Source organism: Nuphar pumila, chromosome 14, assembly GCF_984573655.1.
Source record: "Nuphar pumila chromosome 14, dmNupPumi1.hap1.1, whole genome shotgun sequence".
NCBI classification, from domain to species: domain Eukaryota; kingdom Viridiplantae; phylum Streptophyta; class Magnoliopsida; order Nymphaeales; family Nymphaeaceae; genus Nuphar; species Nuphar pumila.
In genome coordinates, this window is record NC_143262.1 from 6,943,873 (window position 1) to 6,971,753 (window position 27,881).

General features: G+C 38.6%; 1 pseudogene across 1 annotated transcript; it reads left to right on the forward strand.

The window, feature by feature from the left end:
* Positions 1–22: 22 nt before the first annotated feature.
* On the forward strand, positions 23–15,920 carry LOC149816207 (F-box protein At1g47056 pseudogene; annotated as a pseudogene). The gene is made up of 3 exons (XR_016427752.1): positions 23–157; positions 8,365–8,937; positions 15,692–15,920. The product of XR_016427752.1 is annotated as an F-box protein At1g47056 pseudogene (transcript).
* Positions 15,921–27,881: the final 11,961 nt, after the last annotated feature.

The window sequence follows — 27,881 nt, forward strand, 5'->3', positions numbered from 1 at the left end:
CTCAGTTTGTTACACTTAGGTGATGGTTGGTGGACCTCAAGTGGAAGTGGTCGGTAATGCTTCCTTGAAAGCATTGGTTGAGATAGTCTTGGGAGTGTTTAAGGCAGTGGAGTGTCAAGTGATGGAGCTCAAGAACAAGACAAAGTCCCTAATTGATGTATTTCTCTCAGTATAGCACGAGTAGCTGCAAGAATTTGGAGGGACAACTTAAGTCATCAATCGATAGGGCCCAAGTAAGAGTATTGCACAATATGGTAGGGCATAGATGCATTAGGCCCAGTATGAGGAGGCTTGGGATGGCATGAAGGCTTGAGCGACTAAGCTGGATTGAGAATTTGAGGATGTTAAGTATGAGGAAAACCAAAGTTGAGTATAAGAAAAAATGATAAAAAAATATGAGACCCCTCCTCTATGTGGTTCATATTTCAATAAAAGTCGAAGAGTTGGGTGGCAAATAGCGTTGTAAATCAGTTTTGCAGCATAACTAAGCATGCAAGCAGTACGAGATGTAGTGGCGTTTGAGCACATGTAAACATGGTATGGGACATATTTGTGGTATGCACGTGTTGTGGAGTTAGAGAAGCAACCGAGAGGTGATAGAAAGCACCTAATAAGCATGTCTCTCAGTTGTTATGGCCTGATGTGTGTGTTGGATCAACCATGATAAGTGAATAAAGACTTGTGTGTAGATTGAATAATGACACAAGTACTAAAGTGTCGAGAGCCTAGGAAGACAAATGTGGTGCAAAGTGTGTCAATGTGCAAGGTCAATGGGTGGTGACTCCTTTAAGGATAAGATACCCCTCAAATCAATTTTTTTTTCAAAACATGATGGGAGTAAGAGGCAATCATCAATTTTGTTTAAAGGAAAATTGTTAGATTCAGGGCTTGGGGGGGTAGTTGTTACGACCCAAATTTTATGCATGCAGTTTTGATCCTCAAACATGTGGGTTATGGGCTGCGTCTAGCCTCAGAAGACTTGGCAGATTGGATTTTTGTGATCTTGGGTTCGAATGAGTTCGTGTTCAAACCAAGGATTCTAGGGTCTGCCTAGGGCCATGTACAAAGCTCGCTCTATGATAGTTGGATATGGTTTGGGTCACGTATATAGGTTGGGGAATGGCGTGGAATGGTCTCACAGTCCAAGCGAATCCAATCGGCTAAATTGGGTAAGCATGTTTTGGGAAGTTTGAGTTCTATGATACAAAGGTTGAGGCAAGGTCTTGGTCCAGGGTTGGATATGATGTGGACAAGTCCTGGTACATAGGTTGAGGTTTGGTATACGTTTGAGACAATAAAGATGGTATAGGTCGGTTTTGAAAGTTAGAACAACTCTGGTACGTGAACAACGCTTAGCCGATGGGTGTAATTTTGGACTTCTAGGTAGTCTCGGGTTCTGGGACAATGCAACTAGTATCCAGAGGTTATGATGGGTTAGGAACACCTCTAAAATACCTTTGAGAAGATAAGCAAGGGGTTGGACCAATAGAATCATGACTGTAGGGCAACACTTTGTCGGCTCACCAGTTCAAGCATCACCTTTGGATAACGCTTGGGAGATAGAAGGGATTGGGCCCTTGCAACGATTTGACCAGCCGTCCATTAGGGGTTGGACTCACACCCTAGTAAGAGAGAGGACAGAAAAATGTGAGAGAGGTGAGAGAGCAGAGAAACATTAGAGAGAGAGGAGAGAGAGTCATCATCAAGAGAGGGACATCCATAGAGAGTGAGAGAAAATCAACTAGAGAGAGAGGGGAATCAATTCCAGTATTTGTTATTCCATAATTCTAAAGAGGTTCTCAGACCAACTTATATAGTGAATGTCATGGGTTGGATCCAACTCTAATAAAAAGTAGAACTTCTAACTCAAATTTGTCATACACCCTCTAACTGCCAAAATAGGGCTTTAACTGGTAGTTAGAACTAGACTAGAGAGCGAGTAAGCTATCCTAACTGGGGTCTCTCCCTAACTAGGTCCTAGTTACCCTAACAAGGCTACTGAAAACATAATTAAAATAAAAATTAAACATACTTTGATGAACCTATGTGATAAAAAAATAGAAAGTAGGAGAGATAGAGAAGGGGGAGACATTACCCCAATTTAGAAAGTAGGGGATGTTCCCATTTTTCTTTTCTTTTTTTTTCTTTCCCCTTCACAAGGTGGCTCCCACTTATTGACTTTATGGCTTCTTTAATTTATTAATTTTTATTTTCCTTTTTCCTTTTTTTTCTCTGTGTCAAGTGTCTTCGCCAACAACGAAAGTTTCTCCCCTTGTAGGGAGCTTTATTGTGTGCCATGTTTGTGAGACTTATATCCTTCTCTTTTACTTGAATAGGAAGAGGGCATGTGTCTTTTAACTTTTCCATCATAAATCCAGCCACTTAAGCTTTCACATCAGTATATTAGGCCTCACATAAGCTGAAATTACCCTCATGCAGAATAATGTGGCATCTTGGATTTTGAGTATTGATCTTAAGGCGTCATCATAGTATGAGCAATATAACAAAGGTTGAGGATGACTCTTGGATCTTGCTCCATATAGATCTGGCTCACTACTTAAAAAATAAATGGATCACAAACTAATATCAAGACCTGATGTCCCTCTACAACTACTCTATTGGAGTAAAAATTTGAAATATTAAATCCTACTAAAGTCAAAAGAATATCAAAATAAGTTAGAGCTGATTTCAAACCATAACAACAATAGTAGGCTATGAGAGAGTGATAGACCATTATTGAAGTGAGTTGAGGTGTGTCGTGGTATGGACATAACATGTTGATAGTTATGAGGACAAGAGGGTAAAGCCGAGAAAATACACCACGAGATGAAAGTTTAGGTGCTTGAGAGTGGCACTAGTTGATATTTGCATGGGCAAGAGGCATTCCCAAATATTTGGGGTGCGTAAAGTTTTAAGGATTCAGTAAAGAAATTGCTATTTGTTCAAAAGTAACTCAAAAAGAGGGACAACTTGATAGGGAAGTGTGCAAAAATATGCAGCATATTCACCAATCTTTGGTGAGGGGATTGTGATAGTGAAAATGCTGATAGAGTGCCCTAGGGATAAGGAGGGCATGGTGTTGAGGACAACACGAGGTGAATGCTCAGTTGTCACTCGTGGTGTTAAGGGCACCACAAAGCAAATTCTCTAGCTATCGCTCAAATGTTGGCTCTCAAGACAAACTAGAGACACCTCGAGGAGTGGCATATAGGTATATCCCATGTTGGGGATATCTGATAAGTAGAATGGATGAAACCTAAAGTGATTGAGACAAGTGAAAGGTCGATGAGAGCTTGCAGGGGAAGTTAATGGAAAAAACCTTTGAAATTGACTTCATGTGGTGACCAGTGTATGGGCCGCGTGTGTTGAGTGTTGGTGAAGTTAGGGCAAAGGGGGCACCCAAAGTTGGAAAGATATTGGTTGTGTGAGAGGAGCATACGTGCAAGAAAGGCTTCGTTATTAAAGTTGGATCTTTTGAAGTGAGAGCTTTGAGTTGGAGAGGGAATAAGACAAAATGAAACCAAAACGATAAGTGCAAAGAAAAATTAGCAATTTGAGTAAAGACCATATTCCTACTAGCACCAACTTCGATGAAAATGTCAAAGAGTTGGGCGCAAGAGAATGTCATAGGTTGTCCTCGTAGGCACTATTGGACATGCGGGTGGAGGAGGACACCTAGTATTTGTGAACCAATGTGTATGCATAGTCTCGATGTAGATAAATGTTGTCTTATGCAGTTGATGTCATGAAGCAACATCATTTGCAACACCAATCATGTAGGTGATAGAGGGCACTCAACGTTCAGATAGACGATAGGCGTTTAGCAAGAGATGTGTATGCATTGTCTAGTGTTGCAAGGGTCAGAATGTGACAAGGGCATTGTGAAGCACCATTGAGTGAAAAATGCATCGAGCATAGTAGCAGGCGGTATGCATTGGATTATCAGTAACGTGTGGTGGCAGCATTCCATGCAATGAGCAACAATATCGATGTTGGTATAATGTTGTGTAGTAGCAAAGACGTGGTGTATTGTTCTGCATTGTGTAGAGCCAACAGACTGGATGATGCCTTTGGAGATTTGGTTAAGTACCTCTTAACTAAGGATAAGAATATCCCACATGTAGCATTTGGTATGCACGGGAGTATGTGTGAGTTAGGGTTAATTCTCTCAAGAATCATATTAGGTGGTTCCAACCATGCATGGTGACATAAGACTGAGCAAGTTAGTGCCTAGGCATTGAGTGATCTGGGTAGCATTGCTCACTAGGACATATAACTGGTCGCAAGGCTGGGGTCGGTAACTACCTTTTTTCATTTGTGAAGTACCAACAAGTTTCCTGGGTGACGCTTTCAGGAGACTGCGTCGCTGCCTTGGTGGCGCAACATTGTTGTTGATTCAAATGAGCGTTAGTGTCGCCCCCTCTTCAAAACTCGGATGATAACAACTTCTGCACATTCATGAAGAGTACTATGGTGTCATGCATAGGGTGGTGTGTGGAGTCATGGCTAGAGCTAAATCGTTTTACATGAGGTGGTGTGTAAGGCCGAACATTCGTCTAGGCAGCTGCACATGGGTGCTGATGCATTGCGCCAATGATCATTTTGGTAGTCGCATATGGGTGATGTGCAATGCTTTGGACTGTTCGGCTTGCCAGGTTGGGTTCGCCTAGCACCACAATCACGTGAAAAATTATCCCGTGACAACAACATTGGAAAACATAAATGGGCTATGTTGTTCGCTGCAGGGTATGGTCTCATCTACAAGAGTGTAGTTTTCATCACAATTATTATGACAAGAGATGGATCAAAGGTGTAGATGCTTACATAAGGGTGTGTCTATGGGGTGCGGACAACGGAGACCTGCAGAGGCTGCTGTCCGCACAATCTAATGCCCTCTAACATAACGCTTGTGTTTACCTTATCAGGGATTGTCATTCTTGAACTTAACATCCAGTATTTTCCTCAACAGCAAGAGTCCTACTCTAGTTCTTTCACACAGGGGCAGATTCACCTGAAACAAACTTTTCAAGGGTTCCCATTTGATTTAGCAAGCCCCACCTTTTAAGAGGCAACTGGTTAGCCACAGCTGCATAAATCTGCTAAATATATAAATGGAAACACTCATTCATGTATAGCTGTGAAAGATCCTTGTCTATTAATCACATACACCCCCCACAATGGAAGCCAATGCTGTAACTTGCACGGCAGTAAAATTTGTTTTATTTTGGAGAGACACGTGTGAGTTCACGATTGGACATTAACGTCACACGTTGCACCCACGTGGCCATTGAGTTCTTGTGGGACCCGCTATAATGGTCACATAGCCAACTTTTCCTCTCATCGTTATTGGACATTGGGTTTGTTTCTTTTAGATTTATGTGGGGAGCAAGAATATATACTTTCATGGAGATTGGCCATGCAAAGTAATTAGCATAATGCAGTACTCAGTTTCATGTTAGCTTTGCCCCTCTTTTGGTGACTATGATATGTTCATTCATCGCGATGAACGACATTAAACAACCATGATGTTCACTTTTGTCTCAGCCATCCATTGATGCAAACAGATGGGATCCAGTATGGACATTTTATAATTTTTGGCTGTTCTGACCCGATTCACATCTGCCTTTCTTATGTATTTAACTGACTTGGATCTGATCCGTTTGCAACCCTAATGATAGATGCCACATCAATGGCAAAAGATTTTTTTGTGGGGCCCACCTGCAACATAAGCAATCCATCTATGGTCGTTTAGTGCAGTTCATTGTTGGGGATGAATGACATCAACAGTCGTCACAGGTTTCCCTGACCTGATGCCATAAGTAGCACTATAAGGGTATGTTTGATGCACTGTTTCCAGCATGATTCAGACAAAAATCTCGCTGAGAACGGTGATTTTGAACAATTGTTGGATGTGGCGGATTGCGTCCACAGCATCCTTATACACAGGGGTGTGGGCGTAGCTAGGATTCATGTGAAGGGGGGGGGGGGCAAATAGGGGTGTAGCAAAAAAAATTTTGGTGTGATAGTCGGGGGTTCGGGGGCAGCGCCCAAAATTTTTTTTTTTTGAGATAAAATAAAAAATGGCTACAATTATTAATAAAAATGGCCACTTACAGGCTAGGGTTTTGCTTGTGCCAAATATTCAATTGAATCCTTAGTCGCAAATATTGGTATCGGCTATATCTCGGCGAGGCTATTTCTTGTGATATTACATGTTTGGTGATAAATCTCAGGAAAATCTTAAGACTTGAAAATATAAAAAATAACAAAAATAAGTAAGAAAACATCATGTTTAGACAAAAAATACATAAATAATAAAAGAAACAAGCAAAAATATAAAAGAAAAAAAAACATATTTAAAATGCAAAAACTAAATAAATACAATAAAACTAATTGATAATATCACGAGAATATCACAATATTCTCATGATAATATTGCGATATTATCAAATTGGTGATATTTTACCTAATTATCGTTTGCTGAATTTACAACAATAATATCGCAATATTTTGAAAATATCGTCAATATCTGTGACTATGATTGAACCGCTTATGAAAATTCTAGGCTCACGCAAGATGAACCACTAAATAGATGAGAAACTAATTACATTTTCAATAACATTGCCTTCACTCACATCCAAACAAGCTAAGATAGCATATTTAATCTACTTGTTTTATAACACCTGAGCGTAAATGTATGAGAACTAACATTGCATTTTTCAACTTGTGCACAAGATTGATGCTTTCTACTTGTGCACAAGGTGTTTCTCTCAAGTACATTAGTATAATTAAAGATATGTATGAAGGAGTAGTAACCAATGTCCGCACTTGTGGAGGGGTGACAACCAATTTTCCGATAACGGTTGGGTTACATCAAGGATCTGCTTTAAGCCCTTTCCTATTTGCGATAGTGATGGATGAGCTTACGAGATCAATTCAAGAAAATGTACCGTGGTGTATGTTGTTTGCTGATGATATTGTTTTGATTGATGAGTCTAGAGCTGGGGTTAATGCTAAGTTAGAATTATGGAGACAGACATTGGAAGCTAGAGGTTTTAAGTTGAGTAAGAGTAAGACTGAATATATGGAATGTCGGTTTAGTAAGCAACGAAGTAGTGATGGGAGTGTAGTGAAGCTTGGTGAGCAAGATATACCGGTGAATGATTTTTTCAAATATTTGGGATCCATCATTCAAAAGTATGGAGAAATTGATGGAGATGTAAATCATAGGATAAAGGTTGGGTGGATGAAATGGAAAAGTGCTACTGGAGTGCTGTGCGATCGTAGAATGCCATTGCGGTTGAAGGGAAAGTTTTATAGGACGACTATTAGACCCGCTTTACTATATGGTACGGAATGTTGGGCTGCCAAGAGACATCATATTCAAAAAATGAGTGTAGCTGAGATGCGGATGCTTAGATGGATGTGTGGAAATACAATAAAAGATAAGATTCGGAACGAAGAGATACGTAAGAAGGTAGGTGTTGCACCCATTGAAAATAAGATGCGAGAGAATCGTTTACGGTGGTTTGGACATATTCGGCGAAGGCCTAATGATGCTCCAGTTAGAAGGTTGGAGAAATGGGAAAATATATTAGTTAAAAGAGGTCGGGGTAGGCCTAGGAAGACTTGGATGGAGATGATAGGAAAGGATATGAATGCTTTGAACCTCACCGAGGACATGGCGTTGGATAGAAATGATTGGAGGAAAAGGATTCATGTGGAAGACCCAAAATGAATTTCTTTTTTGGTTCATATCGCTGACCCCAATTGTTTTGGGATGAAGGCGTAGTTGTTGTTGTTGTTGTTGCACAAGATTGATGCTTCCTCAGGTATGTGAGGAGCGGAAGCAGAAATCATCTCTCTTGTTACAAATATAGACCCCACTGCTCAGCAAGAGCATACAATAGGGGACAAAGAATGGATATAATCAATAAGATACATAGATTAACTGACTAAAGTAGAACAAAAAATAAATCCTGAACATCAAATTCATCCTTGTTTCTTCCTCTCTGATATGAGCTAGTATCAATACAAAGTCAAGTGGATATAAATGGGGGGTAAAGGCCACCAACACAAAGCCTTGAGAAAGAGACAGCAAGAGTGCAATCACCAAAATTTATATAACCACATATTATGTGAAATGTGCATACCTTCAACTGATTAGCAACACCTGTGCCCTGGAAGCGGCGCTGCAACTCCAAAACCATTCGTGGATCCATCTCTAGGACTGGGCTTTTAATTTTTTTTTTTTTTTGAACTGGGCCGGGAGGCAGGACTGGGCTCCCCCCCCCCCCCCAGCTCCGCCTTTGCTTATACATATGATCTTTTCATTCTACCCTCCTCCTTTTACAAAAGTAACAGGGACGGGCGCACCTCGACTCTGAAGCGGGGTTGCCGTCGGTGCTTCGTCCGCATCGAGGCCAGAGCCACCACCGCCTCTCCCTCGATGCTCGCTCCGAGCTCCACCCCTTTGTCCCGACGCCCTTCTCCTACTTTGACTCCGTCTCCAAGCTCGAGCTCAAGTGTGACCATCGGGCCGTCAGCATCAACGATGATGCGCTCGTCCTCATCGCGATCCACTGCCGAAATCTCACGTGCCTGAAGCTCTGTGCATGCTGGGAATTGACGGACTCCGGCATGGAGTCCTTCGCTAAGAATTGCCCCACTCTGAAGAAGGCCGCCTGCGGATCCTGCATCTTCAGTGCCAAGGGGATCAAAGCCCTCGTCGACCACTGCCCCGCCCTCGAGGAGCTCTCCATCAAGCGCCTTTGTGGCCTCACGGATGGTGCCGACGAGGTGATCGGTCCCAGATCGGCCGCCACCAACCTCCGTAGCGTCTGCCTCAAGGAGCTCTACAACGGGCAGTGTTTCATCCCCATGATCGCCAGATCGAAGAAGCTGCAGACGCTGAAGCTCTTTAGGAATTTTGTGGAGGTATCTTTTGAGTTGAAGGGCATGGTTGATTTTGTGCAGCTAATATGTTGTATTTTGTGGAGGTATCTTTTGAGTAAAGTTGGAAGTGAAAATTGATTTCTTTGCATTTACATGCTATATGGTGGTTCTGTGTTGTTCTACATATGTCTATTTCATATGAAAACTTTTGTTTTGTTCTTTGTAGGCAGTTCCTGATATTTATATGATACATCTTAGCGACTTATGATTCATAATTGTGCTTTCCATATTATGAAAATGGAACTTTTTTTGTCTTAATTATCAAATGTTCCCATCTGTGATGAAGGTGGTTTGTTAATTTATTGCTCTGAAAACTAACCTATATTGTTTCATTTCATTCAGCCTATGATAGATATGACAGATATGGCCATTTTGGAGTTCTTCATTAAAGAGAGTATATAAAGCATGGGAAGTGAAAATCAAGTAGCTGTGTTGTATACCATTGGGCTAAGATTCCCAAGAACTTCAATAAAATTTTAATTGAAACCGTAGATGTTGTCACTTGTTTATACCAATCATGAGAAATCCATAATTGCCTCCATCGGCTTATGAGTATGCAGTAAGGTTCCATGGAAAGTTGGAGTATGTTTGTTTTATAGCCTTTTTGTCATCCTGATAACTTTTTTCTTTTCAATCTGATGAATATGTTCAACATGTCAACAATAGACCCCACATTTTTTTTTGTAGATTTTCAATAGTTCCTATTTGCTTTCTTTCAGCAGTGTTCATGTGAAGTTTTTCTTACAATATCCCTCTTCTCTTGTTTTTATCACATTTGATGAATTCTAATTGGAGCACACCTGAATTACAAACCATTCTGCTTTCCATCTGTATTCATATGTGATAACGATGAAAGTCTTTGATGCCAGCCCAAGATTTACCTTGTTGCCTATAATTGCAGATTGACCATATCAACTTCAAATGTAAAGATTTGGTGGTTATTGCTTTTCCTCTTCTGTTACAGATAACTATAGAATCTATTTTTTCGTACTATCTATATAAACTCGTGTATCTCATTCTAAGAAATATAACAACACAGCAATCTTGGCTGGTGCTCCTTTCGTGGATGTAGATCATATCGACCGAACTACGTTATATCATGTGTTTCTATCTTCTTGCTAAAATATTCTTGAGTGTTGTCTCTCTAACATGGTATCAAAGCAACAGGTTCGTTCTCTCAATATATGATATTTTTATTGTGGTTGTTTTACTCCTTCCATGGCCAATACAAACACCAGTTCACAAACCTCCACCATGATTGGTAATCAAGCTCAACCTGCTTTGATTCAAGAACAAAGCAATGCGTCTCTCAAGATCACCATCGTCCCATTAAATGGATGGAATTATACTGTTTGGGCAAAATCGGTGTCGCTCTTCCTTAGCGGCAAATCTAGATTGGGACATGTGAATGGAAGGAAAATGAAACCTGCTGAAAGCAACCCCAATCTAGAAGAATGGGGTCTCACGATGACATGGTTATGGCATGGCTCTTAAATTCAATGAAGCCACACATTGCCAATAGCTTCATGTATCTCGATTCGGCCAAAGAAGTATGGGATGCAACTAGGGATGTATATGGACAACAATATAACATTGCTCAATGGTACCAACTAGAGCAAGATATTCATGCTCTAAAATTGGAAAACTTATCAGTTAGCGATTATCTTGCATCTCTGAGAGGCATGTGGGATGAATTTGATTCCTATATCCCACTGATTATTGATGCCATTTCTTTAAAAAAATGGCGTGAACAAGAAAAGCTATTCCAAATGCTTGCTGGTTTGGGTTCACAATATGAACAACTTAGAAGTCAAATTCTGATGTCGTCAGAATTACCTTCCTTAAATGCCGCGTGTGCTACTATTATGCGTGAAGAATCACGATGTAGTGTGATGAATTCTGCTACAAAGAAGCAAGATGGTGACAGGTCAGCTCTCATTTCTCAACATATAGTTGCCTCAAAATCTGAAGTAAAAGATGAGGATGGGATTGAGTCCCAACATTTTAAAGGGAAGAAGATGTATTGTTCCTATTGCAAAAGGGACAATCACACAAGGGAGCGGTGCTGGAAATTGAATGGAAAACCAAACAATTTCAAAGGAGAAGGAAGCCAAATGAAGCAGCAGGCTAATACGGTGCTGTCGGATTCAAAGGCACAGGAGCATAAAAACGAGTTTCTAACTATGGAACAGCTGAAACAAATCCTACAGGATCTTGGTTTGGCTAAAAATAATATGGCAGCCATGGCGACTAGAGAGCCAGGTAATTCTTTACATTCCTGTTTTGCAACTTATCCAAATGATTCAACCAGTTGGATAGTCGACTCAGGTGCTTCCGATCACATGACCAGGAAGATTTCGTGTTTAAAGTGTGTGCAGTCTAACGATTCTCTTAAATATGTTTCTGCTGTAAATGGATCCTTAATAGATATTAAGGGAGTAGGAAAAGTGGAATTGCTGGGTAAATTTGATAATGCCTTCTTTATGCCAACATTGACTACCAATCTACTTTTTGTTAGTAAAATCACCAAAGCATTAAATTGTAGTGTTATTTTTACTCATATTGAAGTCTTGTTTCAAGATCAGACGACAGGGAGGATGATTGGTAGAGGGACATAGTCACGTGGTATTTACATTCTTGAAAAGGAGAATAAAGTGCTGACAACAAGAAGAATGAATGAAGGACGTTTATGGCACTACAGATTGGAGCATCCATCTAATCGTGTTCTACAAAAATTAAAACCAAATCTTGTTTTTGATTGCAATGAATGTGGAACATGTAGGTTTGCTAAAATGACCTGGCAACCATTTCTGATTTCTGAAAGTACGTCTTCTCATAAATTTGATTTGATTCATTTTGATGTTTGGGGGCCATCCCCAATTATGTCTTACAATGGTTACAAGTATTATTTGACATTCATTGATGCCTTTTCAAAGGTTATGTGGGTTTATCTTCTTAAAGCTAAAGATGAGGTATTTGATAAATTTGTAAGTTTCTATATGATGGTGCAAACTCAATTTGGATGCAATATCAAAATATTGAGAACTGATAATGGTACTTAATATGTTAATGACAAATTTATAGAATTCAAAAACAGACATGGATTGTTGCATGAAACCACATGTGTAGGAACACCTCAGCAAAATGGGGTTGCAGAGAGAAAGAATCGGCACCTTCTTGAGGTAACAAGAGCTTTATTGTTTCAAATGAATGTTCCTGAAAAATTCTGGAGTGATGTCGTTTACACCGCTTATTACACTATAAATCGTCTTCCTACATAATTGGTGAATTTTAAAACGCCCATTCAAGTTCTCAAGAGAGCGGATCATTATATCTCTCATCTTAAAACCTTTGGATATACTGCTTATGTGTGGAAACTGCCAGTGTATAGGAACAAACTGGAACATAGAGCTGTCAAATGTATGTTTCTTGGTTACTTACCTTCACAAAAGGGGTATAAGTGTTACGATGATCAGAATCATAAAGTTTATGTATCTCGAGATGTTTCATTCGATGAAGAAAAACCGTTTTTTGAAAAACATCATAATGAGATTCAAGAAAGAATGACCTATGTCCCAACGTTGCCCAATATTGATCCACACAATGAGGTCACTGTCAGAAACGTTGAAGATAATTATGCCCGACATGAATAAGATGTTGATCAAACACCAAGTATTGATCAAAATAAAAATATTGTGCATTTGCATCGTTCAGAACGTGTCACACGCATGCCTGCCGGACTGCAAGATTTTGTCACATATTCAGCGGTTTCTCATCCTATTGAAAAACAAATTCAATACAATAATATTTCTCAAAATTATGTGACTTATCTTGCCAAGATATTTGAATATCGAGAACCGACTACTTATAAAGAGGCACGTAAAGACAGTAGATGGGCAACAACTATGAAGAAGGAATTAAAGGCCCGTAAACAAAATGAAACCTGGGAGATCATGAATTTGCCCTAGAACAAAAAGATCATTGGATGCAGATGGGTGTACAAAGTTAAATTCAAAAGTGATGGTCCATAGAAAGATTCAAAGCTCGACTTGTCGCAAGGGATATTCTCAAACTGAGAGAATTGACTACACAGAAACCTTCGCACCAGTAGAGAAAATGAATACTCTTAGAATCTTATTGTCCATCGCTTGCAACCAGAACTGGGATTTGTTTCAATTAGATGTTAAAAATGCCTTCTTACGGTGAGATCTTACTGAAGAAGTTTTCATGGAAATACCTCCAAGACATCCTCAAAGAAATGATTTAAATGTTGCCTGCAGACTAAGGAAGGCTATATATGGTTTAAAACAATCTCCAAGAGCGTGGTATGCTAAGTTAAGTCAGGCATTGGAAAACAAGGGCTTCAAAAGGTGCGTGCTTGATAACTCCTTGTTTGTCAAAAGAAAGACCCATCATGTTACTATTATATTAGTTTATGTTGATGATATAATAGTAACAGGAAATTATGAGAGTGAGATTAAAGAGGTAAAAGGATATTTGCAAGAAGTCTTTGATATTTAAGACTTGGGAAGGCTAAAATACTTTCTTGGAATTGAGATTTCACATTCAAAAAAGGGATTGTCTCTATCTCAAAGAAAATATGCTATTGACTTGTTGACAGAAATAGGAAAGTTGGGAGTCAAGCCCATCGTCACTCCTATTGAGGTAAATCATAAACTTGAGAAAGATGAGTCTGAACCACTTCAAAACGTGAAACAATATCAGACTATTATAGGGAAGCTTATATACTTGACGGTTACAAGACCGGATATATCTTATGTTGTAGGTGAAGTCAGCAAATTTATGCATAAACCTCAGAAGGTACATATGGATGCAATCGATAGAATTCTGTGATACATCAAGAAATCTCCAGGACAAGGCCTTCACTTTAAACTGAATAATCATCTTAATATTATTGGCTATTCAGATTCAAATTGGGCAGGAAGTGCTCTTGATAGAAAATCCACCACTAGTTTTTGTGTTCTTGTTGGAGGAAAACGGTTGCTTGGAAAAGTAAAAGGCAAAATGTGGTCTCAAGATCAAGTGCTGAAGCCGAATACAAAGCAATGGCTAGCACGACATGTGAGTTAATCTGGACCAAGGCTCGAAGGAAATGGGATTTGAGATTCAAAATCCAACTCCCATGTATTGTGACAATCAGGCATCAATTCATATAGCTGCAAACCTAGTTTTTTATGAAAGAACAAAGCATATAGAAATAGATTGTCATTTTATAAGAGATAAAGTGCAGAGTAAGGAAATATCAACTCCCTTCACATCCAGTTCAAATCAGCCCGCTGATATATTCACTAAAGTTGTCACCAAGGACACTCTAAATCATGTCTTGAACAAGGTGGGAATGTTAGATATTTACGCCTTTCCTCTTCTGTTACAGATAACTACATAATCTGTTTTTTTGTACTCTCTATATAAACTCGTGTATCTTATTCTAAGAAATATAACACAGCAATCTTGGCAGGTGCTCCTTTTGTGGATGTAGGTCATATCGATCGAACCACGGTATATTGTGTGTTGCTATCTTCTTGCTGAAATATTCTTGAGTGCCGTCTCTCTAACAATATGGAATAACTAAATGGTTCTATTTTAAACTTACCTGATGTTTGTTCTTTTTGAAGCTCAAGTCTGTAATGGGTGATCTCATTGCTTTTGTTGATGCTGTATCAAAGAAACTATTCTAATTAGTTTTTGTTGAAATATCAAGCACCTTCATTTTTTTGTTGGAGTGAGACTTTGATATATGTCGTCTGTATGATTTTTTCCAAGTGCACATGGCATCATTTTGGCATCAGCTTAGTTGATTCTCTGGTAGAAATCCCATGCTCAACTAAGATTATGAACATAAAATCCATAAAGGAAGTACATACCTCTTCTTTAGGAAGTTTTGTTTTATAATGGTAGTGTGTGATAGAGGAATCATCTTCCAAGTGAAGAAAGAGAAGTGTACAGTTAGTTACATTATGGAATATTCTTCCTTTAGCAAATATTTGGTTTTAGGAAATATACAATGGTTCAGACATACAGAATCAGGTTACCTTTTACAAAAATTTTGGCTGCATCTCCTTTCTCTTACTGCCTGATGCAAGAGAACTAGGCATCTCACTCAGCTGATACACATATGTTTCTGTTTGTTCTAAGAGCCATTAAGTGTTATATATGTTATGTCTTCTATCTGTCTTCAAGCTTCTTGTCACCCCATGTATCTCAAAAATTTCTTTCCTGTTGGAGGAGGAAACAACTCCATCGGGAGCAATGGCTTGAGGCAGATACATGGCCAAGCTCAAGGTATGCATCATTTTCTTAAATTTACTATTGAATTGGAGATTCCACTTTGACAAAGGATCAAAATCCATATATTGTCTAATTAATTCCACCACTTGATGTAAGAACTTTTGCTTAGTAATAGCCCATAATCACATCAGTTGTGAGAACCCAAGTCTCATTTAGTGTTTGGGAATACAATCTAGCATGTCAGGCCTCAAAAATTGCACTTTCTGAGTCTAGAATAGGTGAAATATTGAACAGCCAGTTCTATTAGAGAGATTGGTTGGTCTCTGTCAAAATATCATCCATCAGTGCATTCATCGACAGTATAGTTATTGCTCATTTTTTCACTTCAAGGGGGTCATTTGTATTTCGTATGAGTTCTTATCCTTTATCTTCATTGGTTTTTTCTTAATCATTTTGTGCACCAACTTTCTGCTATGGTTTTGATCAGCAGTTTGAAGATGATGATAGAAGATGTCACTTGGAACTTGATTACTTCTTTGAGATTAAGAAACACTCCTAGAGGTCCCATGCTTGCATATCTAAGCATGGTTCCCTGTACTATCCCAAAGAACACGTTTTAGATTTCCATAAACGTTGTTATGTAAAGGATCATATGAAGGTTCTCTGCTATTTGTAGATATGCTTTCTAATTTATTTTGCATAAATTATTCTGCTAATCATGTTATTGCTGCAACTTTTTCTCTTTAGAATTACATTCCTTAGATTATTTTTTACCACATTCATTGTGAATACTATGTTTCAACTTAATTTCAGCGAAACATGCTTTAGATTTAGTTGGCCGGATATTTTGCAACTTAGTTGGGGAATAAGCATTACCATGGTGCTGGCTGCCATGGTCTGATTTTTGGAAGTTTTTGCATGAGGAATTGCTCAGCCTGCTTGAGCTTGGCACTTTTTATTAAACAAGCAAGCTTAAGCCACGTTTTGGTGACCTGGGGCCAAGCTTCTCACAAGAATCTCAGCTCATTGGCCACTCCTTTCAGTACACATGGAGAATTCAAACCAGAGGTCCTCTGGATATGAAAATGTGACTACCTATCCAGAAAAACATGTCTTATTCAACACACTTGTCAAGGTTTCTCATTCCCAGCAAACATATGTTGAAGCCTTGCAGGAAAATTAGGATGGATTAAATATTAAAATAGTCATTGCAAATAAGAAATGAACTAACCGATATTCACAATGTTCAGGTCACGCACACCGAGCCTTTCCATAATCCCAGTAACACTCAGCATCTCTCAAAGGTCCACGTCTGGCTGCTCATTTAAGATCAACATAATGAGCACTAAGAAAAGCAGCAGAAAAATAATAAACATAAGGAAATAAAAAGTTACATTTGGTGACAAACTTTGATTTTGCATCTGGATGGATATCATGCCACATTTCCAGCCACAGTTCTCTCATTAAAACTGGCAGTCGAACAATATTCCGGTGATTAACTGCAAAATAAAATTTTCAAGTAATCCTTGGAATCTAATTTCAAACCACTGACCATAAATCTGAAAAGAAAAAACCCAAAAAATTCCCAACACAGATCATACAATTTGGAAGCTCAAACTTGCACGTGCCTTGCATGATGTGATTCTAAGAATTGACATGTAGCTGAGTACAAAATATCGCTGAGCCTATTAATTTGTAATTTTGTAATTGGATCCATATTCAAGCAAAAAACCATAATAAACCTCTTAAAACATGTAAACTGGTGGATGGCTCGGGTCATACTATCTAAAACGAAGTAATTCGACCCATTATCCATGACTGTCCAAGTTGTCCGCACATAATCATCAAACAAGACATTCGGAACATAGTATCTGAGTACGGTCCAAACAAATGTTGGACTTGGAACAGTTGTTACGGAACAACTAGAACCAATGTTCTGTTCCATCTTTTTTGTTCATTTTGTCCAACCCTGGACAAACCATCAAACATACCCTAAAGGCCAATCTCTTTACCACCTAGGTGGTATCCCGTGTGGTAAGCGGGGTCTTGTGTCAAGCTGAAGGCATAGGATCGAATTCCCTCTGCTACATGGGGCAGCTGTTGTTTTGGTAGGAGTCCGCCTAACCCCCAGCTTGCCTCTCAAAAAATAATAATAAAAGGCCAACCTTTTTTTTTCTTTTATATTTTTTTGACGAGCAAGCTGGGGATAGGCAGACCACTACCAGTTTATTAATATAGTAGAGCTTTTAGTAATTTTGATAACCCTCATCTAGAGGATGCCATGATCTTTTCAACATTTACTTTTCCCCAACCTAGCCATCTTAGCTAGGTGTCAAGCCAACAAATTGGAGTGATTAAGGCTGACTCAACTTTTAGTTATATGGGAGAGTCCGAGTCAACCCTGACCCGACCTGTTGACAGCCCTAAGAGTGATTTACAACTTTATAATTTTTTATCCTACTAAAATTGTACATCAAAACTCCGCCTGTTCTTAACTGTTTAGTTATACACTGTCGGTCCCAAGCCCGGATAAAGGAGGAGGGTTGTGGTAGGTCTGTGACAGTCATCATAAAAACTTAGTCATACCCTATGAATATGAACCAATATGAGAATTTCGTTGGGGTGTTCCTTACTGAGCGACACACTGTACTCTATAGGCCCAGAGACAGTGATAAATGGGCAAGGGTTGCTAGGTCGTCGCTTGGAAGCGACGCGTCACACCGGCGCCCAGGTGTGGTGTCAAATAGGCAAAGGTTCCCTCACTTTGTTGGACGGGTGGGGGTAAAGAAGTTAGTCCAAGACCATAAAATTAAGTTAGCCACTTGGAACATAGGATCTTTAACTGGAAAGTTGGTAGAGTTAGTAGATGTTATGTGTAGGAGAAAGATTGATATTTTATGTCTACAAGAGACCAAATGGGCAGGTGAGAAAACAAAAGTGATAAAACCTTGGAGATATAAGATTTGGTATACAGGAATAAATAGGAATAGGAATGGAGTAGGGATTGTTATGAGTCGTGAGTTTATAAATAATGTAGTTAAGGTCCGTAGGAAGGGTGATAGGATTTTACTTATTAAATTAGTATTAGGTATGAATATTATTAATATTATTAGTATTTATGCACCTCAAGTAGGTTTAGATGATTCCATTAAGCGTCAATTTTGGGAAGATTTAGATAGAGTAGTACAAGGAATATCTTATGGAGAAAGGCTTTTCATCGGCGGTGACCTTAATGGACATGTAGGCATTAGTAGGGATGGATTTGAGAGCATCCATGGAGGCTATGGTATAGGAGAAATAAATGAAAGTGGAGAAAGGATTTTAGATTTTGGTTTGTCCTATGATATGATCTTAGCAAATACTTGGTTTAGGAAGAGGGAGTCTCACCTAGTAACATTTAAAAATAGGGTTAATACGAGTCAGATAGATTTTTTCTTACTTTGAAAGAGAGATAGGGATTGTTGCATCGATTGTAAGGTTATACCGGGAGAAAGTGTAGCTACACAACATAGAGTCTTAATTTTAGATCTTAGAATTAGACAATGCCGCAAAATGGATAGACATAGGATAAATCCTAGAATTAAGTGGTGGGCACTGAAAGGAGCTAAACAAGGAATGTTTGTAGAGCGGATAGTTAAAGAAGTTGATTGGTGTCTCGAGGAGGATTCAGAATCTATGTGGAATAAGATAGCGGGTGGCATGAGAAAGGTGGCTAAGGAGGTATTGGGTGAGTCTAAAGACGGTGCATCGCTAGGTAAGGATACATCGTGGTGGAACGAGGATGTCAAATTAGCTATTAAGGTTAAAAGCGAGTGTTATAGAAATCTAAGTAAGAGTCGTGATAATGAGAATTTGGAAAAGTATATGATAGCAAAGAAGGAAGCTAAAAAAGTAGTTCGGAACATGAGGGATAAGATATATAAGGAGGTTTATGACAAGTTGGATACCAAAGAGGGCGAGAAGGATATTTATAGGCTTGCAAAGATGAGAGATAGGAAATCGAGGGATCTGGGTATGGTTAGATGTATCGAAGATGAAACACAAAGGGTTTTAGTCAAAGATGAGGAGATTAAGAAGAGATGAAAAGATTATTTTGATAAGCTATTTAATGAAAGTCATGCTCAAGATCTTTGAGACTTCTCCATTCTTTTTCATGAGATGAATCGTGACTTCATGCGCAAGATTCAAAAGAAAGAAATTGAAGAGACTTTGAAGAAAATGAAATCATGAAGGGCAGTTGGCCCAGATGGTATACCTATTGAGGCTTGGAAATGTTTGAGAGAGAAAGGTTTATAATGGTTGACAAATCTTTTTAAGAAGATTTGGCGGACAAATAAGATGCCTAATGAGGGGAGGAAGAGTACTTTGGTGTTTCTATATAAGAATAAGGGTGATATACAAGATTGCACAAACTATCGTGGTATAAAACTCATGAGTCATACTATGAAGCTTTGGGAGAGGGTGATTGAGTCTAGGTTGAGGAAGGTTGTCATGATATCGGAGAATCAATTTGGTTTTATGCCTAAAAGATCAACTATGGAAGCTATACATCTTCTTAGACAACTTATTGAGAGAAATAGAGAGAAGAACAAAGATTTGCATATGGTTTTTATTGATTTGGAGAAGGCTTACGATAGAGTACCGAGGGACGTTCTCTGGTGGAAAATGATGAAGAAAGGTGTTTCTCTCAAGTACATTAGTATAATTAAAGATATGTATGAAGGAGTAGTAACCAATGTTCGCACTTGTGGAGGGGTGACAACCAATTTTCCTATAACGGTTGGGTTACATCAAGGATCTGTTTTAAGCCCTTTCCTATTTGCTATAGTGATTGATGAGCTTACGAGATCAATTCAAGAAAATGTGCCGTGGTGTATGTTGTTTGCTGATGATATTGTTTTGATTGATGAGTCTAGAGCTGGGGTTAATGCTAAGTTAGAATTATGGAGACAAACATTGGAAGCAAGAGGTTTTAAGTTGAGTAAGAGTAAGATAGAATACATGGAATGTCGATTTAGTAAGCAACAAAGTAGTGATGGAAGTGTAGTGAAGCTTGGTGAGCAAGAAATACCGGTGGATGATTATTTCAAATATTTGGGATCTATCATTCAAAAGTATGGAGAAATTGATGGAGATGTAAATCATAGGATAAAGGTTGGGTGGATGAAATGGAAGAGTGCAATTGGAGTATTGTGCGATCGTAGAATGCCATTGCGATTGAAGGGAAAGTTTTATAGGACGACTATTAGGCTCGCTTTACTATATAGTATGGAATGTTGGGTTGTCAAGAGACATCATATTCAAAAAATGAGTGTAGCTGAGATGCGTATGCTGAGATGGATGTGTGAAAATACAATAAAAGATAAGATTCAGAACGAGGAGATACGTAAGAAGGTAGGCGTTGCACCCATTGAAAATAAGATGAGAGAGAATCGTTTACGGTGGTTTGAACATATTCGGCGAAGGCCTAATGATGCTTCGGTTAAAAGGATGGAGAAATGGGAAAATATATTAGTTAAAGAGGTCGGGGTAGGCCTAGGAAGACATTGATGGAGGTGATAGGAAAGGATATGAATGCTTTGAACCTCACCGAGGACATGGCATTGGATAGAAATGAATGGAGGAGAAGGATTCACGTGGAAGACCCAGAATGATTTTCTTTGTTGGTTCATATTGCCGACCCCATTTGTTTTGGGATGAAGGCATAGTTGTTGTTGTTGTAAAATTGTACATCAAATCCCTCAAAATATGAGGGCATTCCTTTTCTAGCATAGGTATCGCCTCCTCTAAAATCTTAGTGTCAAGGAGAAAGGCTATGACCAACTTCTGTCTTTTGAGGCCCTCCACAATTATCTTTCTTTCTCATCCACCTCCTCCCTGTCTCTCTAACATTCCATGCCATCACCTTCATGGATGGGGTTTGGGGAGTGCTCATTTGATCTGGAGCAGCCATTGAGCTCTCCTCCTCCATAGTTGGTTACCAACGGGGAGCTCGCCTGAATTTTTTCACAAACTATGTAAGAAAATCCTAAGAAAATAAGGAAGCAATCTATCTTAGATAAAAGGGCGCTAGGTGTGATTGCTCCGAGAAGCAAAGGACAAGAAAGAAAAAGGTAGACGTTCCCAATTCTACACCCGAGTACACACTCAAGTAGAGAGCTTGTGGAGAGCTCAAGATATATAAAAATGAACACAAGATGAGGTATTTATAGTCTTCCCACCAAACCCTTGCCCGAGATCGATGCCGGTTAGAGAGATTTGGTTATGATTGGGATTGACATCAGTATAATAGATTGGCTCTGATCGATCAGCACCAGCCTATTAGACGGGCTCAAACTGGATTGATGTCAGTCTAATAGACTAGTTCCGATCCCCTCAACATGGGTCGGATTTGGGTCAGGTCATGGATTGACACCGGATGGTTATATTGGCTCTGATCCGATCGGTGCCAGTGTGTCCAACTGTTTTCGATCCCAAATTCAGGTTAGATTTAGATCAAATTTGGATCTTGATCTGGTCCACATCCAGTAAGATCGATGCTAGATGCACAGACTGACACTGATTTTATTGAGTTTGGGCCTCTCGAAACAAATCTAGGTCAAGATCTGATCTAGACCCATAATGATCGGCATTAGTCTCATAGACTAGCTCTGATCCAATGGATCTTGATCTAGATTGGGTCAGATTTGGTCCAATGCATATCCGATCCATTAAGGTTGTTGTCAATCTCATAGACTGTCTCCAAATCTGGATCCATATCGGGTCAGATATGGTCTTACCAAGACTCGATCCATTTAGATCAATGCCAGTCTATAAGACTAGCTCCGATATAAGTCAATCTAGATTCAGATCTAATCAAATACCCATCTTGACATACTTTGAGAAAATGCCTATAACTCGATATTTAAAAATCAATTTAACAAACGGTTTAGTGTGTTGGAAGGTCAAAAAATCCATCAAAGTGGGCCTTACTTTTTAAACAAATCATTTTCGAAATGCAAAACTTTATTTTGGTTATAAGTTTTCACTCCGGTATTGGATCCATGTGATGTTTGGCTCATTGGGAAGCTAAAAACCTTTATTTTTGGTTGAAATAGGTTAAGGTTGAAGATGCTAGTTTATAGGGTCAAAGTTCAATAAGACCATATTCTTTAGAAAAAGAAAACTGAAAACATGAAATGTATTTTATCAAATAAGACTTTTGAAAACACCCCTTTTAAAATGTATGTAATGATTGGAAGAATATAAATTCCTTCTTTGTCCAAAACATACTTATTACTTAAGTACAAAAGAGTGTGATCACAACTTAAAATCCCAGAAATGTGAATGAATAAATCATGAATTCTGACGAATTATGGCATGCTATGATGCAGGGACCAATGATAGAAGTTGGTTTGGAAACCCAATTTTTTTTTTGTGTCAATAATATGGATCAGGTTTGGATTATGTATCTATGTAGGAGACTGGATTTTCTTGTGATAGTTCGAGTGGCACCCAAGACCCATAACAGCACCACAGAGTGCGATACGTAAGGGACCCACCTGGGTTACTTGAAGGTCTAAGTCGTTGACACCCCTATTGAATGGTGGAGTCATGGTACATTTACTAAGAAATTGTCCCGGCCAACAAATGGCCGATGAATCTCAAGTTTAAAAATGAGGCAAAGGCATATGCTTAGGGCTGGTAAATTTTCTGAACGAACTGAATAGGGAATATTATATATATATATATAAGTGGTAGCTGCTTAATTCATAGCTGCCTAAACAAAATGCACGCTCCATCCATCGCACGTGAAAGCATATTTCTCTTAAAAATGCATGTTTTCATTAAAAACTCCCTTCAGTGGTGCTTTTGAAGTGCAAAGCGCAGCGAGGCACGAGCAGTAAAAGTTTTTTTTTTGTGTGTGTTTTGAAGTGTCGCTAAAAGTTCTTTTTTGCGTTTTGGAACGCTGAGCATTCATCACACGCGTCATGGACACTCAGCACACATATATGAGAATTGAAAACATGAAAACTAATGTTTGAACAGTGATTTTCATGGATCTTTTTTCTTTTTTCTTGAATCTAACCATACGGATGTGATCTACAAGATTGGTTTTATAAGAACCCGCTTATGAATCATCTGATTTTAATGCATAAATGAGATTTTTAGGATGTGTATGTTCATAGATCCGAAGTAATGGTCAAAGTTCATAGATCCGAAGTAACCAAACACACCCTAATGGATTCGGATGACAAGGGTATCCAAAACCAAGATTGGAACCTTGGGTACTTGTGGGCAATTGAATAGTTTGGATGAAATTTTCCTTTCTTTAATGGGTCAGATCCATTGCCTATATCCAACCTAGATTGTAATTTTAATATTCAATAAGAAAAGCCTGGTACATATGTTAAGGTAAGGGTCTCAAGTTAGCCAGGTTGGATAGCCCATTGTCTCTGTCCGGCCCATAGACAGCAGCAACGAAACCCATTTTAAATGTTGACCAAATGTAGTATATATATTCTTCTTAAACCCCAGGGATTTTGTTGAAAAACCCTTTGAATGATCACCCTGGTCTATCCAAACTCTTTCATTTCGATCACATGATATGTGTGGTGATGTTGATGATGTGAAAAACTAAGCAGATTAGGAAGCAGTGGCTCTATACGATGGATCCATCCATCCGTGATCTGATGCTGAGATTATGGTGGATGGGTGCAAGAAACAAATGTTGTTGCGTGTACACGTGTCCAGCACCAACATCTTTGTCTAGCTAAGCTTTAGGAAATTATCCCATGGTGTGTGTATATATATATATTCATCATCACAGAACACATTGAATTGAACAATTTCATAACTTTTGCATATATATATATATATATATATATATATATAGAGAGAGAGAGAGAGAGATGGGTCCATGCTAAACCAATTTGGTGCTAAACCATGTGTTAAATGGTTTTTTCGGACCTTTTTCATTTTATTTTTAAATTCTGACCGTACAGATGTGATCTATGTACTTGATTTTAGAGGGATCAGCTCTTGAAGTGTTTGATTCCAACACATTGGTGGATTTTTTATAACCATACGGAGTCATGCGATTTTCATGGATCTTTTTTCTTTTTTCTTGAATCTAACCATACGGATGTGATCTACTTGCTTGGTTTTATAAGAACCCGCTTATGAATCATCTGATTTTAATGCATAAATGAGATTTTTAGGATGTGTATGTTCATAGATCCAAACTAATGGTTTTATCTACATGTCCGAATCCTCCCAACTCATAAGGTTTAGCTACCATGCTGAAAGTGCCCAAACTGTGTCTTAGAGAGCGACACTTGAAAAACAAGCAATTTTCTTTTTTTGGATTGAGAAAAAAAAAATTATCACGAAAGAAAAACACAACTGATCATTTGTTTCTTCATCTTTACAATAAAGTGGCACCTATTAATAAAATGCAAACCAAATATTTCCTAATAATGTTTTCGAATGGAGAGAGAATGGAAAAAGATTTCCCAACTCCTTTTGCTGGCTTCGGCAACAAGTGTCTAAGCTTAGAATAGCTGACTGTAAAAAGAAATAGAAAAAAGTACCACCGAAGTGGTGTCCCATGTGGTAAGTAGGGTCCTGTGTCAAGCTGAAGGCCCAGGATCGAATCCCTCTGCCACATAGGGCGGCTGTTGTTCTGATAGGGGTCTGCCTAACCCCAGCTTGCCTTTTAAAAGAAAGAAAAGAGTTCTCTTTAGAATAGCTTAGAATCACAATTTCAAGAAAAGTAGATAAAGCTGGGCTAAAAGTCTAAAATGATAAAGACAAGCCAAGAACATAAGTTTGAAAGATAAAAACATCACCACTTCAAATGTCCAAATCTTTGAACTTATGCTAGGACTTCTACATGTTCAAACTAAAGCACAACCACCAAATATCATGTTATTTTTTTTATGTAAATGTTTTTAGGCCGGGTCTATTAATGCTGAAAGAAAAATATCACAATAGATTAATTAAATATATAGCTTTGAGATATCATCACTTATTTTTCTATAAAGATTGCTTTTCAAGAAATAATATTTCTATTTACTTCAATTTTTTTTTAAAGCATAAAGATTTTGTTAACAAAAATCCTTAAGTTATCATTAAACTAGCTACCACCTGCACCTCTTGTATTTGCTCACTACCTTGTGAGAAGCATACGAGAACATAATGTCAAGGCCAAATTAGGTAAAATAAAGCCGCTAAATCACATAAGCAACAAACAGGTAGGGTTGGGAAACTGAGAAGTAGGGCTGGGAAACGAGATGGGCTGCTCATTGTTTGGCTCGGAAAGTACTCATTCAAACTTGTGAAATAGGCTGGATGAGTTCTTGCATGAACAACCAATGTTTTTGATCACGGTTCAACTCATATAAACTCGTTTATTAATAATAAATATATTTTACATATACTTTAAATTATAGAGTGAAGATGGTTGAAATATTTGGCATGCAAGAAATATATTTTTGTAAATGAGATAGTTGGAGCTTGGCTTAGTATGTTTAGGGTCTAAATTTTATTGTGTTTTTTTTTTAAATATATTTTTTGTAAATGTGCTTGCTCGTGTACGTATGTCTGGTTTAGCTCAGGCTTTTCATGAGCTCAATCTCGACTCGACAAAAGAAACAAGCCAAGCTTGAACACTCACTGTTTGGTTCGTTTGGCTAGTTTACCAGAATTGCTTGGTTTTTTGGTTTGTAAAGAGCTTGTTCAAAGTCATAAAATAGGCTTGACAAGACAAATATGAACAATAGGTATTTAGTTTGGTTTGTCTTGCAAGGGCAGTCATGTGAGCAATTCAGGTGGTCATGTAAATGAATTTGAGTTGAGCTTGACCCAATAATTATTAGGACGTACGGGTTTTGTTTCATTTTTTCCTTCAATTAGCATAATATATGATGTTTGTTAGAGATTGGGATTTTGATATAGTTTTTTTCCTTTAACAAATTAGAGGTTTTTTTTGTGTGTTTTTTACAATTAGCATTATGCATGACACCATGAATAATGAGTGGTTGATTTTACTTAGAAGATTAAGGGTTTTGTTGGATTTTTTTAAACAGATTATTAGTATAATTTATTAACCATATATCCTTTCCTTTTTATTTTTTGTGCTTAAGGGTGTCAACAAGTTGGATCTAGTTTGGACCTAGATGAGTCCGAACTTGGATTGGGCTTTGAGGTGCTGGTACTGTTTCTGGACTTAAGCTCGATGGATACACTATAAGGAAAACCGCACCGGGTTATAAGGATTATATGAACTGGTAAAATAATATTTTTTATATTGAAAAATTATGGATCTTAACCAAAACTTGTGTCAGATCTGGGTTTGGTATGAAATTTCATAAACTATACCGGCAGGGCTCTATAAAATAACCAGATCCTTAAGATTCAAACTCAGATTCTAATCAGACCTTCTTCTTTGTCACCAAACCCTGACACTATAGGGTTTGGTACCGGTTGGGTTCGCGACAAAGCCGATTTATTGACAACCCTACTTGTGCCCACCAAATTTAGATTCCTGGCTAGTTGTGCTCAGTTTGTTTACCAGCCCTACATATGCCTAGTCAGTTTCAGGGTTGGATTGGATCTAGCGCTGGCTGTAGTAACTATATTTCCAAATCAAACCTGATGACAAAAGGTGCAAAGTTCTCAATAGCATATTTACTATGTTTTATACCCAGGTGGTATCCCATGTGGTAAGCTGAGTCCTGTGTCAAGTTGAAGGCCCAAGATCGAATCCCTCGGACACATGGGCCACATCTGGGAAAGGGTTGGAGGCATCGTTGCGATGCAGGTGAGGTCACATTGGAATTGAATATAATTGATGATTGGATATAGTCAACCTCACTGCAGACATATCTAGACTGAGGATGATCAGGTGAAACGACATTGCACATCAAAAGTGTGCCGCCACACCTGAATGCCCTTCATCTCACCGTCAGGCCACGGAGATGGAGAGTGGTCAGATGCCAGCGGTTTACGAGGCTATACAACACGAATAATGCGAGAAATAACACATTGCATGCAATGTTCATGCTTAAAAGATGCAAAGTGTGTGCACAACAAAAGTACTGCTTTTGTCCTAATTCCGTCCATATATTTGGTTGCACATGGATGATGCGATGCAGTAAATTCCAAGGATCACGAAAATGCAGAAGGCTACTCCTTTCCTGCAATAAAAATTTTTTTTATGCAAAAAAATCACGAGACTTATCTCATGTCACGTGAAATTCTGGGCAGCTAATTATATGATAGAGAAAATGACCCGAGTAGGAAGCTAGCTAGTTACTTGCATAAAGGACCACCACATCGAATGGAGATCAGGTGAAATCACATTGCACAAAATCATTGTAAGGCTGCCCCTGAGCAGTACCCTCAATCTACTGTTGGGCCTCACGGCCGGAAAGATGGAGGGTGCTCAAATGCAGTAACCCAATGATTTTTTGCTCAAATATTGCCAAAATTTGCTCACAGATTGATGCAAAATGCTACCGAGTTGTTTTGAAAACATTGGTTATCAATCAACACACGCAAGAGATGGCAGGGAAAAAGGACAAGCATGACACACCTATGTCACAATGACACGGACACGATGTCTCCAATCTTGAACGCAGTTTATCTGGGTTATAAATGAAAAAATAAATACATTTTTTTAACATGAAAAGTGC